Below are 15,365 nucleotides of genomic sequence, written 5' to 3'. Positions count from 1 at the left end.
CTTCTTAGCTTGATTTCGAAACTCATAGAACTAGAGTGTAGACTGGTCCTCTGGATTTGAATCTCAAATACTACAATTGCAACTGTTAACTTGGCAGTAGCAAGGATTCATTTTTAGTGTATCAAGTTTTGGCGCCGTTGCGACGGGGACCAGATTTTTTACCTCTAATTTTCGGTTTCATATCTAGTCTAAGATATCTAACTCGTGTTATTTTCTTTGTTTCAGCTGATGATCCAGGTGCATGACCAGTAGACATACTCGGAGCAACGCACAAGGGCCATTGCATCAGCTTTCTAACGAGGAACTAGCGAGATTGGAACGACAGAACCGTCAACAGCCGAGATCAACGAACACCGACATGGGTGATCATCCAGATGATCTCACTGCTGCGTTTGCACTCATGCATTAGCAGATGCAGCAGATGCAGCAGACGATCCAAGCGCAGCAAGCTGCTGCCGAGCAAGCTGCTCTGAATGCTGCGAACCAACAGGAGGGAGTGGTCCAGATCGGCCAGAGAAACTTACTGCGTAATCTGCCTGCTACGCGATCTGCCATAACCCCTCCACCGTGCACTAGACAAGACTTCGAGATCAAGCCAGCCTTGATAAGTCTAGTGCAAAGGAAGATCTTCAATGGGCTTCCTGCTGAGATACCGATGGACCACATCGAGCACTTTGAGAAGATGTGTGGTTTCACTAAAGCGAATGGAGTACCACCCGATTACATCAAGTGTACTCTGTTCCCTTTCTCTCTCGATGGGAAAGCTGCTCGCTGGCTTGATTCACTACCCACCGGATCACTCACCACTTGGGAACAAGTCCGAGAGGCTTTCTTAAGTCACTTCTACACGAAATCGAAGACAGCAGCTCTGAGACAGAAGATCGTGACCTTCAAACAATTGGTGGATGAGCCGTTCTGTGATGCTTGGGAGCGATTCAATGTCTACCGCAGAGAGTGCCCACATCACGGTTTTGAGGAAGACTATCTGCTGGGAGTGTTCTACGATGGAGTAGGCTGGGAGTACAGGAACGCTTTGAACTCAGCCAGTAAGGGAGACTTCATGACTCAGTCCACTCGAGGTGCATTCGAGTTGATTGAGAACATGGCCTCAAGCTCGGCTGACAATAACCGCGAGACTGATCGCACTCAGAAGGTGAAGAGCATCGACAACAGCAAGATTGATGAGCTCTCTGCCAAGGTCGATCAGCTGATTAAGAGTAACCAGAACCAGGTCTTCATCATGGAAGAATCCCCACAGGATAAAGCTACCGCGGAAGGCACATCAGAGGCAGATCAGTCGGCTGAGAATCAGCATGAAGTGAGTTATGTGAATGGGCAAGGATGGCAGTTCAAGAACTATCACCCGAACCCTAACGTGAGGAACAATCCCCACCTGTTCAATGCCCCTAAACCAGACGATAAAGCTCAAGGGAACCAGGGTCAGAACAGTGGATACCAAAGGCCTTTGGCAATCAGGGAAGAACCTTTGTCCTTAACCCAGCTCAGAATGCTCAGTTCCACAGCCAGAAACAGCCGGTTAATCAGCAAGCTGCACAACCGACTCAGACTGCTCCGCATGATGACATGAAGAGCCTCGCCAATATGATGAGCCAGCTGCTCCAAGGACAGCAGATCCAAGGGAAAGCACTGAACCAGGTCACAAACGACATCAACACCAGGATGAATCATATGTTCAATGACCTGAGTGTGAAGTATGACAATGTCTCAAGCCATATGAGACAGATGGATATTCAGATTTCTCAGACTGCTGAGAACGTGAAGAGACAGCAAGGAACTCTCCCTGGGAAAACAGACAAGAACCCCAAGGAGTGCAATGCAGTAGGTTTGAGGAGTGGAAAGCAACTGCCTGATCTAGACCCCAGGAGATTCACATCGGCTGAGAAAGGGAAGCAGAAGGAGTCGGATCAGCCTTCTAAAGCTGTACCCACAGATGAGGAAGATGCAGAACAACCTACTGAGACTGTTCCGCCTGAAGCAGAGCGACCCGCTGGGGTTGTTCCACCGAATGCAGCACCTTCTCCTGCTCGTCAGTATGTACCGAAAGTGCCCTACCCTGTTCCAGCTAAGGCTACACGCAAGGATAAGGAAGAGATGAAGTGCAGGAAGATGCTGGAAGACCTAACTGTCAAGCTCCCTCTGATGAGTGCGATCCAGATGATACCATCCATGCGTAGCTTCGTCAAGGGATTGATCTCTGGGAAGATATCTGATGACAGCGAGTTCATGATTGTCTCTAAGGAGTGCAGTGCGGTGCTCCAGAACAGAAGGATTAAGAAGTTGGGTGATCCGGGAAAATTTGTTCTCTCGGTCCAGATTGGCAGAACACTCTTCTCATGCTCACTCGTCGATCTAGGGTCGAGCATAAATCTCATGCCATATACTGTGGCTAAGCGCTTTGGATACACGGACTTCAAGCCTACCAGGATGTCACTAGTGTTTGCTGATCGATCTGTGAAGTCTCCAGTTGGAATCCTCGAAGATCTTCAAGTTCTGGTTGGGAATACAATTGTTCCTGCCGATTTCGTTGTTCTGGAAGTCGAGGAAGACTCCAATGATCCCCTGATCCTAGGCAGACCATTCCTCTGCACTGTGGGAGCTATCATTGATGTCCGACAAGGGAAGATCGATCTCCACCTTGGAGATATTGTGATGAAGTTTGAGATGGATCAGATGCTCAAGAAGCCGATGCTGGATGGACAAACCTTCACTGTCCAAGAAGATGGTGATCCCCTAGAGCCGCATGAAGGAATGATCGAGGAGATTCTCACCGAGGATCCACTTGAGCTCGCCTTAGTCAGAGCTTAGAGAGTGTTGATGTTGATGCCTATGCCAAATTCCTGGATTCAGCCAGGAGTATTGAGAAAATGGTGGCGAATCTAAGTCTGGGGGAGAACAGTGAGTCCAGCACAGCGACTGGAACAACCGCGCCCCAGAACCCGTCTGTTCCGGCAGCTCAGCCCGATGACTCATGGAGCGAGTTGAAAGCTCCAAAGGTAGAGCTCAAATCCCTTCCCAAGGGACTCAGGTATGCATTTCTAGGACCCAACTCCACATATCCTGTCATTGTGAATGCTGACCTGAACAATGCAGAGACTGCTCTGCTTTTGTGTGAACTGAGAAAATATCGTAAGGCTTTAGGTTACTCTCTAGCTGACATACCTGGCATTTCACCTGATCTGTGCATGCATAGAATACACCTGGAAGATGAATCGATGACTTCTGTAGAACATCAGAGGAGGTTAAACCCGAATCTAAAAGATGTTGTAAAGAAAGAGATAATGAAACTTCTAGAAGCAGGTGTGATCTATGCGATCTCTGATAGTAAGTGGGTTAGTCCCGTGCATGTAGTACCTAAGAAAGGTGGGATCACTGTTATAACAAATGAAAAGAATGAATTGATTCCCACTAGAACAGTTACTGGTCATCGCATGTGCATTGATTTTCGTAAATTGAATGCTGCGACTCGTAAGGATCACTTCCCACTTCCTTTTATTGATCAAATGCTTGAGAGATTGGCTAACCACCCTTACTATTGCTTTTTAGATGGTTATTCAGGTTTCTTTCAGATTCCCATCCACCCAGACGATCAGGAAAAGACGACGTTCACATGCCCTTATGGAACATATGCATACAGGAGGATGCCCTTCGGCTTGTGCAATGCTCCAGCAACCTTCCAGCGATGCATGATGTCGATTTTTACTGATCTGATCGAAGACATAATGGAGGTTTTCATGGACGATTTCAGCGTCTATGGAAGCTCCTTTCATGTCTGTTTGTCAAACTTGTGCAGGGTACTGAAGCGATGCGAGGAGAAGCATCTGGTGCTGAACTGGGAGAAATGCCACTTCATGGTGAGAGATGGGATTGTTCTGGGACACAAGATATCCGAGAAAGGCATTGAGGTGGACAAGGCAAAGATCGAGGTCATGATGAGTCTGCAACCACCCACTTCAGTGAAGGGAATCAGGAGTTTCTTGGGACACGCTGGTTTCTATAGGAGGTTCATCCAAGACTTCTCTAAGATCGCGAGACCACTCACTCGGTTGCTCTGCAAGGAAGCTCAGTTTGCCTTTGACAGTGACTGCTTAGCCGCATTCCACACGATCAAGGGAGCTCTAGTCAGTGCACCAGTTGTCCAACCTCCAGACTGGGATCTCCCTTTTGAGATCATGACAGATGCAAGTGATTTTGCAGTGGGAGCAGTCCTTGGCCAGCGTAAAGACAAGAAGCTTCACGTGATCTACTATGCAAGCAGAACTTTAGATGAAGCCCAATGCCGATACGCAACCACAGAGAAGGAGCTCCTTGCCATCGTGTTCGCCTTTGAGAAGTTCAGATCCTATCTGGTTGGATCAAAGGTGATTGTGCACACAGACCACGCGGCTCTCAAGTACCTGCTCACGAAGAAGGATGCTAAACCGCGGCTCTTAAGATGGATTCTCTTGCTCCAAGAGTTTGATCTAGAGATAAGAGACAAGAAGGGGGTTGATAATGGAGTGGCAGATCATCTCTCCAGGATGAAAGTGTCAGATGAGACAGTTCTTGATGTGAAACAACCGATGGAGTACGTCAATGCGATTGATCTGCGCAACATGGAGCAGTCGTCACCTGCCATTAAGGACTGTTCCCGCGTAGAAGGATCATTCGTTGCAGTGATCCAGAAGGAGTACCCGAACCTTCCATGGTTTGCTGAGATTGCCAACTTCTTGGCAGCTGAGAAAGAGCCTTTGAGGTTCACTGGGAATGAGAAGAGGAAATTTCTGAGGGAGGCAAGGCACTACTTCTGGGATGAGCCGTATCTCTATCGGCAAGGCAAGGATGGGATCTTCAGGAGATGTGTTCCAGAGGCTGATATTCCAGGGATCCTTCACCACTGCCATGGTTCCTCTTATGCTGGTCACTTTGCCACCTTCAAGACTGTTTCCAAGATCCTCCAAGCCGGTTTCTGGTGGCCAACTATGTTCAGAGATGCTCACGCCTTCATATCTCGATGCAATTCATGCCAAAGGATGGGGAGTATAAGTAAGAGAAACGAGATGCCTCAGAACTACATCTTGGAAGTTGAAGTGTTCGATTGCTGGGGGATCGATTTCATGGGACCCTTCCCAGTCTCTCACAAGAATGAGTACATCCTAGTTGCTGTGGACTATGTCTCCAAGTGGGTAGAGGCGATTGCTAGTCCAACCAATGATGCGCGAGTTGTAACCAAGATGTTCACCTCCATCATCTTCCCAAGATTTGGAGTGCCTAGAGTGGTAATAAGCGATGGTGGAACACACTTTATCAACAAGTTGTTCCAAGGATTGCTGAGCAAGAATGGTGTGAAACACAAGGTTGCAACCGCCTACCATCCTCAAACAAGTGGTCAAGTGGAAGTTTCAAACAGAGAAATCAAGAACATCCTGCAGAAGACTGTCAACACCACCCGCAAGGATTGGTCCCTTAAGCTTGACGATGCTCTCTGGGCATACAGAACAGCCTACAAGACCCCTTTAGGGACCACCCCCTATCATCTGGTCTATGGCAAGGCGTGCCACCTACCTGTTGAGCTAGAGTACAAGGCGGCTTGGGCTGTCAAACTACTCAACTTCGATATCAAACCTGCCAAGGAGAGGCGAACCATTCAGATCCACGAGTTGGAGGAGATCAGGCATCTGGCCTATGAGAGTTCTAAGATCTACAAGGAAAAGACCAAGGCGTTCCACGACAAGCGGATCATCAGCAGAAGCTTTGCTCCGAACGATCAGGTTCTTACTCTTCAATTCACGGGTTAAGCTGTTCCCTGGAAAGCTCAAATCTAGATGGTCTGGACCTTTCACCATTAAGGAGGTTCGCCCTTATGGAGCTGTTGTGTTGCTGGACACAAGAGGAGGAGAATTTGTTGTCAATGGTCAGCGTCTCAAGCCATATCTTGCTGACACAACAATCGCTGAAGGTGTAGAGATACCCTTGAGCGATCCCCCTCAAGCCTAATCGGCTCATTGAAGTCAAGCTAGTGACAGAAAACAAGCGCTTGGTGGGAGGCAACCCACTGGTGAGTGTAAATATTGTTTTCTCTTTGTCTTTATCTTTCTAGGAACTAACTTGCAGGTTGAAAAATCAAGAAAATTCGAGATCACTCCAGGAGAGCACTCCAGCGGTTGTTCCGCCGATTGTTCCCAGGTAAGTTCTCGAACAAAAAAAAAAAAAAAAAAAAAAAGATAAGGGAAGGGGAAGCGGTTTTGATTGGCTTTAAAAGCCCAAACATTCCACTCCCCACTATCTCTCTCTCTCTCGCCGCAAATCAACCCACCCCTCTCAAGAACCCTAAATCGCAAACTCTCACCCTTTTGATTCAATCTTCACGATTTTTGGTTCTCACCTCTTGGGTTCTCTAGAGATTGGTTTGTTTTGCAGGAATCACCTCTCCACTCAAGGTAATCGGACAAGAACCCCCCCCTCTTTGCGCATGCAAATCGCGATTTGGGAGTGATTTTTTGGATCCTCTTTTTCCTTTATGCTTTGCGATTTACTCCTAGATTGTAGCTCTTGATAGTATACTAGTATACTAGGATTGAATTCATGATTGATATACAATGGAAGAGGAACCGATTTGTTGCTTGTGATTCTTGGCCTTTGCGATTTCTACTGTTGAGATTGAGGCTTGTATAGGTTGTCTAGTAATCGATGGACTTGAGTAGAACAAGAAGATTGGATTGTTCCATCGTTTCTAGAACAACCAACGAACTGTGCTGATATTGCGATTTTGTTTTTGTCTTGCAGATGCCTCCAAAGATGCGGAACGCACGGTCCACCAAGAGCACAGCTTCTCCAGCCGCGAGTGCTCCGCCTGGTTACCCATGGCCGAACAAGACTGAGGGCGCGCCCATCGACCTGAATGATCCGATTCTCCTTGACTTCAACGTTGAGGGATGGGACAAGGAGTCAGCGGCGATATACAACAGGCTGCTCCTGGCAGAGATCTTGCCCACCCGATTCGTGCACCAGCCAACATTAGGCGCTATAGGCCTTGATACTGAGGTGTTCGACACGATGCAAGCTATGGGAATCATGCCACTCTGCTACCAGGCCCATGCTCTCTACCCAGACTTGGTCAGGCAAGTGCTCGCGACGTGCAAGATCACCTACCAGAACCCCAATGCGCCTACGTACGAGAACTGCTCCTTCTCCTTCATGGCTGATGGCAAGTTCTGCACCATCTCTCTCAACGATCTTAACATGCTGCTCGAGATTGCAGACACGCCGAAGGGGGTTTCAGTGGAAAAGAAGTTCAAGCCGGCAGACACCTTTTGGGATCTCATCGCAGCCGGCAAGTTCACCTCTCGCAAGGCCTATCAGTCGCAGATCCGGAACCCTGCTATCCGGATCATCGCCAAGATTGTGTCCAATGTCTTGTTCGCAAAGGAGTACACCTCCAAGATCACGAATGGAGAGCTCCAAGTTCTCTACACGGGACTTGAGGACGAGATGCGCAGAGAGAACATCACCCCGATCCAGGAAGTCAAGACCAACCCAGGGTATCATCTCATCTCCATGTTCGCTGAACGCAGAGACACACTGGTTCGAACTGATGATAAGAAGGATCGATGCGGCAGTCTGCTCACACCCTTGTTCCAGCACTTCAACATCAACCTCAGCTCTTACACGGTCGTCTCTGCGATTGAGTACATCGATACTCCTTACCTGATCGCATGCCACATCCTGCGCGACGAGACCACCTACAAGTTCCAGGACAAAGAAGGGAACCCTCTGTACTGCAAGCTGCCTATGCCTGGGTTCACAGACTTCTTATCCTTGGAAAACATTGTGTTCTCACTGGCTGAAGAGCACCTCTGCGATGATCCGAAGGCACCGGTTCAGCACGATGATGAAGACATGGATGATGTGGAGCATGTGACTCCACCGGCTGATGGTGAGTATGACTTGGAGGACTTCACCGATGTGACTGATGATCACGCCTACAGACGCTGGATGGTTGATTCCCAGAAGAAGAACAACAGCCTCATGAAGAGGATACTCAGGGCGATCACAGGCGGCTGCATTGGAGCGCAGGAGGAGCGTACGCCGCAGAGAACAAGGCGCCCAGGCAAGGAACAAGCAGGAACATCGACTGGAGGAGTGAGACTGCCGAGGAACAGGAGGACAGCTGGTCACTCCGGTAGCGGCGATTCAGACTGAGTCCGAAAGGACTATTTCTATCCCTTGTCTTATCCATCTGAACTATTTATTTTTCATGTTATTTGCTTCTGTTTGGTTTGTTTCAGCTTCCTCTGATTTATTTTCACAACCAGGGATGGTGTGAACTAAGTCTGGGGGAGCGATTGTACTATATTCGCTTGTGTGCTTTTTGAGTCAGTCCTTGTGTCATTTTTATGTTTTTATCGAGTCAGTTTTTAGGATCGAGTCAGTCAAAACTATTGTGGGAATCAGGACCTTGTTTGTGATGCTCTTTAACCACCTCGTGCTTTAACCTTCTTATTCAGTGACCTTAGCAGTGATGAAAGACCCACACATGGACCTGGAACACCCTGACTTATCTCATTTGACACTCCAGAAGTTCTATACCGATCAGGTTACACTGGGCAGACTTAACTCCACTTTATCTGAACCTAATCTGGACTCTAATTCTTCTTGTCATGGGCACTAGATCAGGGTAGAATGAGAACTACACTCAGGACTTCTTATCCGATTTTTATCCCTCTTGCTGTTCCTGAGTGGCTAGCTCATCTTTAGCTAGTTCCCACCTTGAACCCTGACCTTTAATTCCACCCTCATGCATTTGCTTTTCTAGTACTTTATGTGCAGATATGTGCAAAAAGGTCGGAGAGGAAAGGATCGACGCAGTTCTTACTCATCAATGCTCACACAGTGGAAGCAGGCAGAACAACCGAAGTGCTTGTTCCAAAACGAAAGGGAACAACCGAGGTGCCTGTTCCGATACCATGGAGAACAACGAGAAGTAAGTGGATAGAACAGTCCAGAATGAATCACCAGTGGCATCATGTACATCACTTGTTACCTCCTTGCTCGTCACCCCAGCATTTTGTAATTCAGTACATATATATAAAAAAAAAAAAAAAAAAAATTGTTTTGCTTTGATTTACTGGTGACGAGAAGGGGAAGAATCTATGATGCATGCCACTGGAGAGGTTGAGAAAGTAATGGTGGTTTCAGTGAAGTGTTCTGAAGGGGAAGTTGAATCGCGCAGAGCAGCCTTATGATCGATCTATCGGAGAGCAGTCCGATTAGCAGAGATGAGTAAGGACTGTGGACCTCAATGGAGCCGTCCTCTCACGACCATTTTGCGATATCCTGCACCCGCTCTTGGTAAACCCTAAACACTCTTGAACTCCACCATAAAAGTTAGCCTGTTCTATACCTAGCCCGTTCTCTCTGAGTAGAGCCTGTGACAAGAAGCTCACACTGATCTTAATTGAACATAAGGAGTTTTGTCTCGAAAGTGTTGCCTTTTCAGGTTAAGATGTAGAGTAAGGAGCCGATTTTCGAACAGCGATCAGGGGGTTCTCAGTAAGTGTGTGTGGTCCTAATCTACAGCTTGTATGGTTCAGAGATTTGTGGTAAGAGTATGGTTGCTGAGAATAAGCGAGTTCCCACGCTTTCAAACCTTTCTCCCTGTTCTTGATACTTGCCTTGTTCGAGGACAAACAAGGATCTAAGTCTGGGGGAATTGATATATGGTGTTTTTCACATCATTGTATATATGTTTTCATTTGTTTCAAGTCACTAATTCGTGTCAGTCTAGTCCCTTTTGACCTTTTACAGGTCTGGAGTTAGCAGAAGAAAGAAGAGAAGGTGCCTGATGAAAAGAAGTCCTTTTGGAGCATTCCTGCGGAGAACACTCAAGAGAACAGTCCCGAGACTGTTCTCTCTCAAGCGGAACAAGCAGACGGAGTGATCCGGAGATTGTTCCAGACGAATATGGAAACTCCTATTTCGGGAATTAAAGCCTTGTTGCCCTAATCTCTTTTCTTCTGATTGGCGCCTCCATATAAAACGCCACCTATCTATTTTCTATTTTCTCACGCTAGTTTTTGCAAGACAAGTTTCATATTTTTGGGATTCAAGCTTTTTGTAAGGGCGACGGCTCACCTCTTCATTCGAAGAACAACCTGAACCCTAGTTTTATTCTTCTTAATCTGATCATGAGTATTTCAGTTTCATCTGTTCTTCTATGCATCATGATTGAGTAGTCGACTGTTGATCTAGGGTGATAGAGTGCATTCGCGACTGAGCATAGATAGGTTATCATTTAGCAAATCTTCATTCATTCATTGTTTCATGCCTGCGTTAAACTGATCATCTAGCGTTTGATCCCAAGTAAATCTGTGCATCAAAAGTGTAATAGGTTGCTAGATCCTGTATGAATGAGCACTGCATCCTTAGCCACCCGAAAGTAGATGTTAAGGTGCATTGTGAACTGATCGGACCTGTTCTCTAAAGCTTGCAATCGATCCTCATCCCAACGACAGTTAGGTGGTGAGATCGATCTGCAAAGTGATCACTGCCACGACAGTGGAGTGTTCCAGCTGAGTGATCCGAGTTCTAGATAGAACTGCATCGAACCTGAATAGTTGCTCGGTCGTGATTGAGATCACTCGCATTCATCCTAGATTGACCCCTTTTAACTTGAATTCATTGCTTGTGCTTTTTACTTGTTCTCTAGGTCACCTTTTAAACCAAATCATTATCTTCTTCTTAGCTTGATTTCGAAACTCATAGAACTAGAGTGTAGACTGGTCCTCTGGATTTGAATCTCAAATACTACAATTGCAACTGTTAACTTGGCAGTAGCAAGGATTCATTTTTAGTGTATCAGCTAGTATGGAGTTAAACGAGAACTTGTTTGGAAACAAGTCTCATCATCTTCTTTGCTCATCTCGAGCCAGGTGCCCACAAAGCTTCTTATGACTTCTTCTCCTCTTGTTTTGTGCTCTTGCTGTCTCTGAATAATAGCACTAGTGTAATCTAGTTTCAGCTCCAATTCTTCTATATATTTTCAAAATTATTCAATACTATTGTTGAGAGGGTAATAAGTTGCATTCAGACTTCTACATAAATCATCAAACATCCTTTACTGGGCTGTAACAACTTCAGCAATCATGTCTTCAACCTGATATCTCCTATATGGAGTAGTGATAACAAGGGTCATGATTGTAACACCCCTGAACCGTCCTAGGCCAGACTAACTCAGAACAACTCGAAAGCGTCACAATTTGGCGAGTACTGTAGCCAGTCCAGCCAAAACTTCAAACAAAATTAAAAATTCAAAGTCTCGACCAGTCCGATCACAATACCGTCCCTCTCGGCCTCAGCCTAAGGCTTGCCAACCCGTTCCTTGGTCGAGAGTTGTGTTAAGTTCGGACAAAACTAATTATCAGCGTTCTACGGGGATTGTATTGAAACAAACACTTTTTTATTTATTTTACAAAGTCGGGAACTCGAATAAAGTCCTTAAATACAACAACAAAGAGAAAATACCAAGTCAAATGGGTATCCATGAAAAACAGAACGAGTGAAAACAAAAACATCTTGCTTCGTGCAAACAACACCGGAAAACTACGCTAGCCTCGTCCACTGCACCCCACAAATGCCCGTCCCTCTAAGGTTACCTGCATGGAAAAGAGGAAGTGAGCAATCATAGATTACTCAGCGAGTTCCCAAACACAAAAAAACAACGACCCCTTAACCCATGCCCAAACAACAAGTAATAACAACAATGCAATGTAAGAGAGTAAACGTGCAACAACTAATGCAATGCAATAACACAAACATGAATGCAATGCAATAACTCTACTCCCCAGTCTCACCCCGAGACTTAAGAAAAGACTCCAAAAACAATCTAGACTCAAATCTAAACTCAACAACACATGAAACAATACAAAGCGCTAGAAGGGCGGAGCCTCAAACTACACATCCCGAGATCCCTTCACACCACGGAGCCCTAACTCTCCACCACAAACACCAAAGTCACATGACCGGAAAACATCACTCTGATAATCGGCTTCTCCCAATCTAACTCGGGCCGCATCGTCATGCAGCGCTCGTTTATGGGCACGACCCACTTCACGTGACAAGCCGTGGAGAGTAGGCAACTCCACCACTGGAGAATTGGGCTTCTCCCTATCTAACCCAGGATCTACGCACATCTCCAGAGAATTGGTCTTCTCCCAATCTAACTCCACAATGACCACACACTTTAGACTATGCGCAACACAACTCAAACCAGCATGAGGGAGCTCCGCCTCTAACCTCCATGCAACACGCGCCTAGACCAAAAGCACAATACACACACACATACACTCGCGCTAGTCTAGACCCAAACACAAAAAAAAATAACTAGCATTAGGGAGCTCCACCTCTAACCTCCATGCAACACTTGGTCTAGACTAGAAATACAAAACGACACAAAAGCAAGTGACACACCTTAACACCCCACGTCATAAGAGAGAGCTTCACTCAAATCTCTTTGCAACCCCAACTACACTACATGCAATGCATATGAACCGGCATGAGAGAGTCATACTCAAATCTACATGATACACAACACCATAACATATGCAACTACAAAACTAACAATGCATGCATGTAATTTAACAACTTAACAACACGATGCATGACAACATGACATCACCCTTAGATGATCATGTTCACAAGAACAAGACATGCAATGCACAATCACAACTATATCATGCAACATAGATAAACACTCAAGTATGGGACTACCAACTCCCACACACACACACACACACACACACACACACACACACACACACAAACCGCAAATGCGGTTCAAGCTTAAGAACCATCACGGTTCAAGCTCTCCAACCTGTACAGGCACACAGTTAGCAACACAAAACACACACAGGGAACCTACCTAGGTCTTCAAAAGCCGCACAACACCTCCAAAAGCAAACGACCTAAGGGTTACACCAAAACCGATCAAAAAGAGGCTAAGGGCTAAGAGGGGAAGGGAACCTACAAACGTAAATTTAAAACCTTACCACATCTCCTAGCACAACAAAACAGATCCTAGGCCAAGGATCAACACACGGAAAGGCCTCCTACACTCTCCTCTCTCACTTAGAAATTTTGATCGATTTTACCCATTTTCTCTCTCAAGAACAAACCACAAGATCTACTGAGAGAGAAGGCACAGGGGGTCTCTAAAATTGTAAGAATAATCCTAAGGATTCTATTTATAGCCAAGAAGAGGAGTGCAAGCAGTTGACATGTGTAGTTCCAATTGTCATCAAAATACAATCCAAATGCATGCAAGGAATAAAGTACACTGAATCAAGTCATTTATGTCTCATATTATGGAAGATAAACCACCTTCTCATGGTTGTTACTTGCCCGGAAAATCAGCTCAAAACTTAGATTCCAAAGTTTAGTTTCCACCTCACCACTTTCTAGCCTTAAAATCGCCTTTGAACTCAACACATGTGAAACTTACTCATTAGGCTTGTTTCTCCTGCTCATGTAGATCAGAGTGTGTAGTAGAAGAGCCAATGCATGGACGTTTTCATGCCTGACATGTTTCCATCAGCCTTCTTCCTCCTTAACCAAATCACAAAAATTGCCCTTTTATCTAATCTGTTTTCTTTGTGCTCCAGCCCAATCCAATACTTCCCTTGGTTCCTAAATTAATCTTAGATGTCGTGGGTTTCATGTAGAAAAAACTTACTTCATCCCATAACTCCATTACCAATTATATCCCATTTTGGGAACAACTGGTATCTTCATGTCCCCTTGATCTCTAGATGTCTTTTCCCCTGATTCTTCACCATAAAATCCCTTTATTTATTCTAAATATTTTTCAGGATTGAAGGAATTCGGTTCCCTCCACGTGGCATGTTCCTATTGGTTGATCGGATGGGTTAAATGGACCAATGGGGTCATTCTCTCTCCATTGACTTTGATTGACTTTTCTTGACTTTTATCCACATGAGTTGACCTTCAAGATCACTCCATAATGTTTCTAAGACATTCCATTAAATCCATTTATCATGCTTGCACATCTTCTTTTGGCTTTCGTTTCACCCGAATAGCCATTTTTGACCATATCGGCTAAAAATGCGTTCCTCCGAACTATCTTGGTTTTGCTTTGACCAAACTCCATATAATGCCTAAAAATACCTTAAATAAGATTCCTAGATTGATCCCCAAACTCCTGTAATCAATATAGTCTACTTCGAGCTTCGCCCATTACCAAACCTCTGTCTAGACCATCTCTGAAACCTCTACTGACCATCTTCAGTTTGGCTCGTTTCAACTTCATTCTGACTCGGCCAAAAGTCTTATTTTATCCCAAAATGATGATTGAGATCAAGTTTTACTTGATATGCATACTTCGGAATTTCACCATGCTCGACCTTGACCGTTTCGAAGCTTCGGTTCTGTCTCCTCGACCAATTCTTGTTTCTACTCGACAATTCTTCAAAATGCTTCGGTCAAACCTCTACTCATGTCTTCTCATAGCTTCTCCATCCAAGTATGGCTTGATCTGAGTCCGTTGACTTGCGTTGACTTGATACCCTAGACTAGGGGTATTACAATGATAGTCTTTGGACATCTGAAAACATCCTTCCTATTTACCTGAGCTCAGATAATAAATAACTGAGTTTTCTGACCTGTTTAGAATCTCTGCCATATCATCCTTTGATACATTGTTGATTATCACATCATTAGCTCGTGCGTTTCCCTCTTGGTCTCTGTAAACACCATAATTATCTCGTGCGATTACACAAATCATAATCCTAGGAGAAGTTGAGGCTTCAAGTGTGTGTTGAAGTTTCCAGCTGCTCTTAATTCGTAGCGGTGTCGACTGATGCTGTCTCGTTGTCGATCGATCCTTCATCGTTTTCTTCATTCACTCGGAAATAAAATAAATTGCTGCCACAAATCCTGAGTCATCAACCAATTCAATGTAAGGTGTGTGCCCTCTGATCACTCGAACATTGTCATATAAAACATTCTTATCAACAAATATTATGGATGTTGCAAACAGCTCATAGATTACCCATAAAGGCTCTCCCAAGCAGTGGGGAAGAATTTCAGTCTATCTGAATATCCATAACATGAAAATCCACTGGAACTACATCATTAACAATATTCACCTGAAGGTCTCTGAGAATTCCTCTTGAATCCACCTTAGAGCAATCCAAGAAATTAAATGAGTCACTAGAAGGTTCAATCTTAAGACTCGGTTGATTAGTCATCACCCTTGGCATGATGCTCACTGAAACTCCTCTTAAATTTTTGATGTACTTTCCTCCTCTCTTTGTTTCTCGATCACCACATCCTCATTATATTTTTCAGCCATT

At 45.2% G+C, this 15,365-nt stretch overlaps 1 non-coding gene across 1 annotated transcript; it reads right to left on the bottom strand.

The window, feature by feature from the left end:
• Nucleotides 1-865: 865 nt before the first annotated feature.
• On the bottom strand, nucleotides 866-972 carry LOC130497963 (small nucleolar RNA R71). The gene has a single exon (XR_008937002.1). It is a non-coding gene; the product is annotated as a small nucleolar RNA R71 (small nucleolar RNA).
• Nucleotides 973-15,365: the final 14,393 nt, after the last annotated feature.

This window comes from Raphanus sativus, chromosome 1, assembly GCF_000801105.2.
Source record: "Raphanus sativus cultivar WK10039 chromosome 1, ASM80110v3, whole genome shotgun sequence".
Lineage (NCBI taxonomy): Eukaryota > Viridiplantae > Streptophyta > Magnoliopsida > Brassicales > Brassicaceae > Raphanus > Raphanus sativus.
The sequence above is the reverse complement of the archived record's forward strand: the minus strand, read 5'-3'. Positions and strand labels throughout refer to the sequence as shown.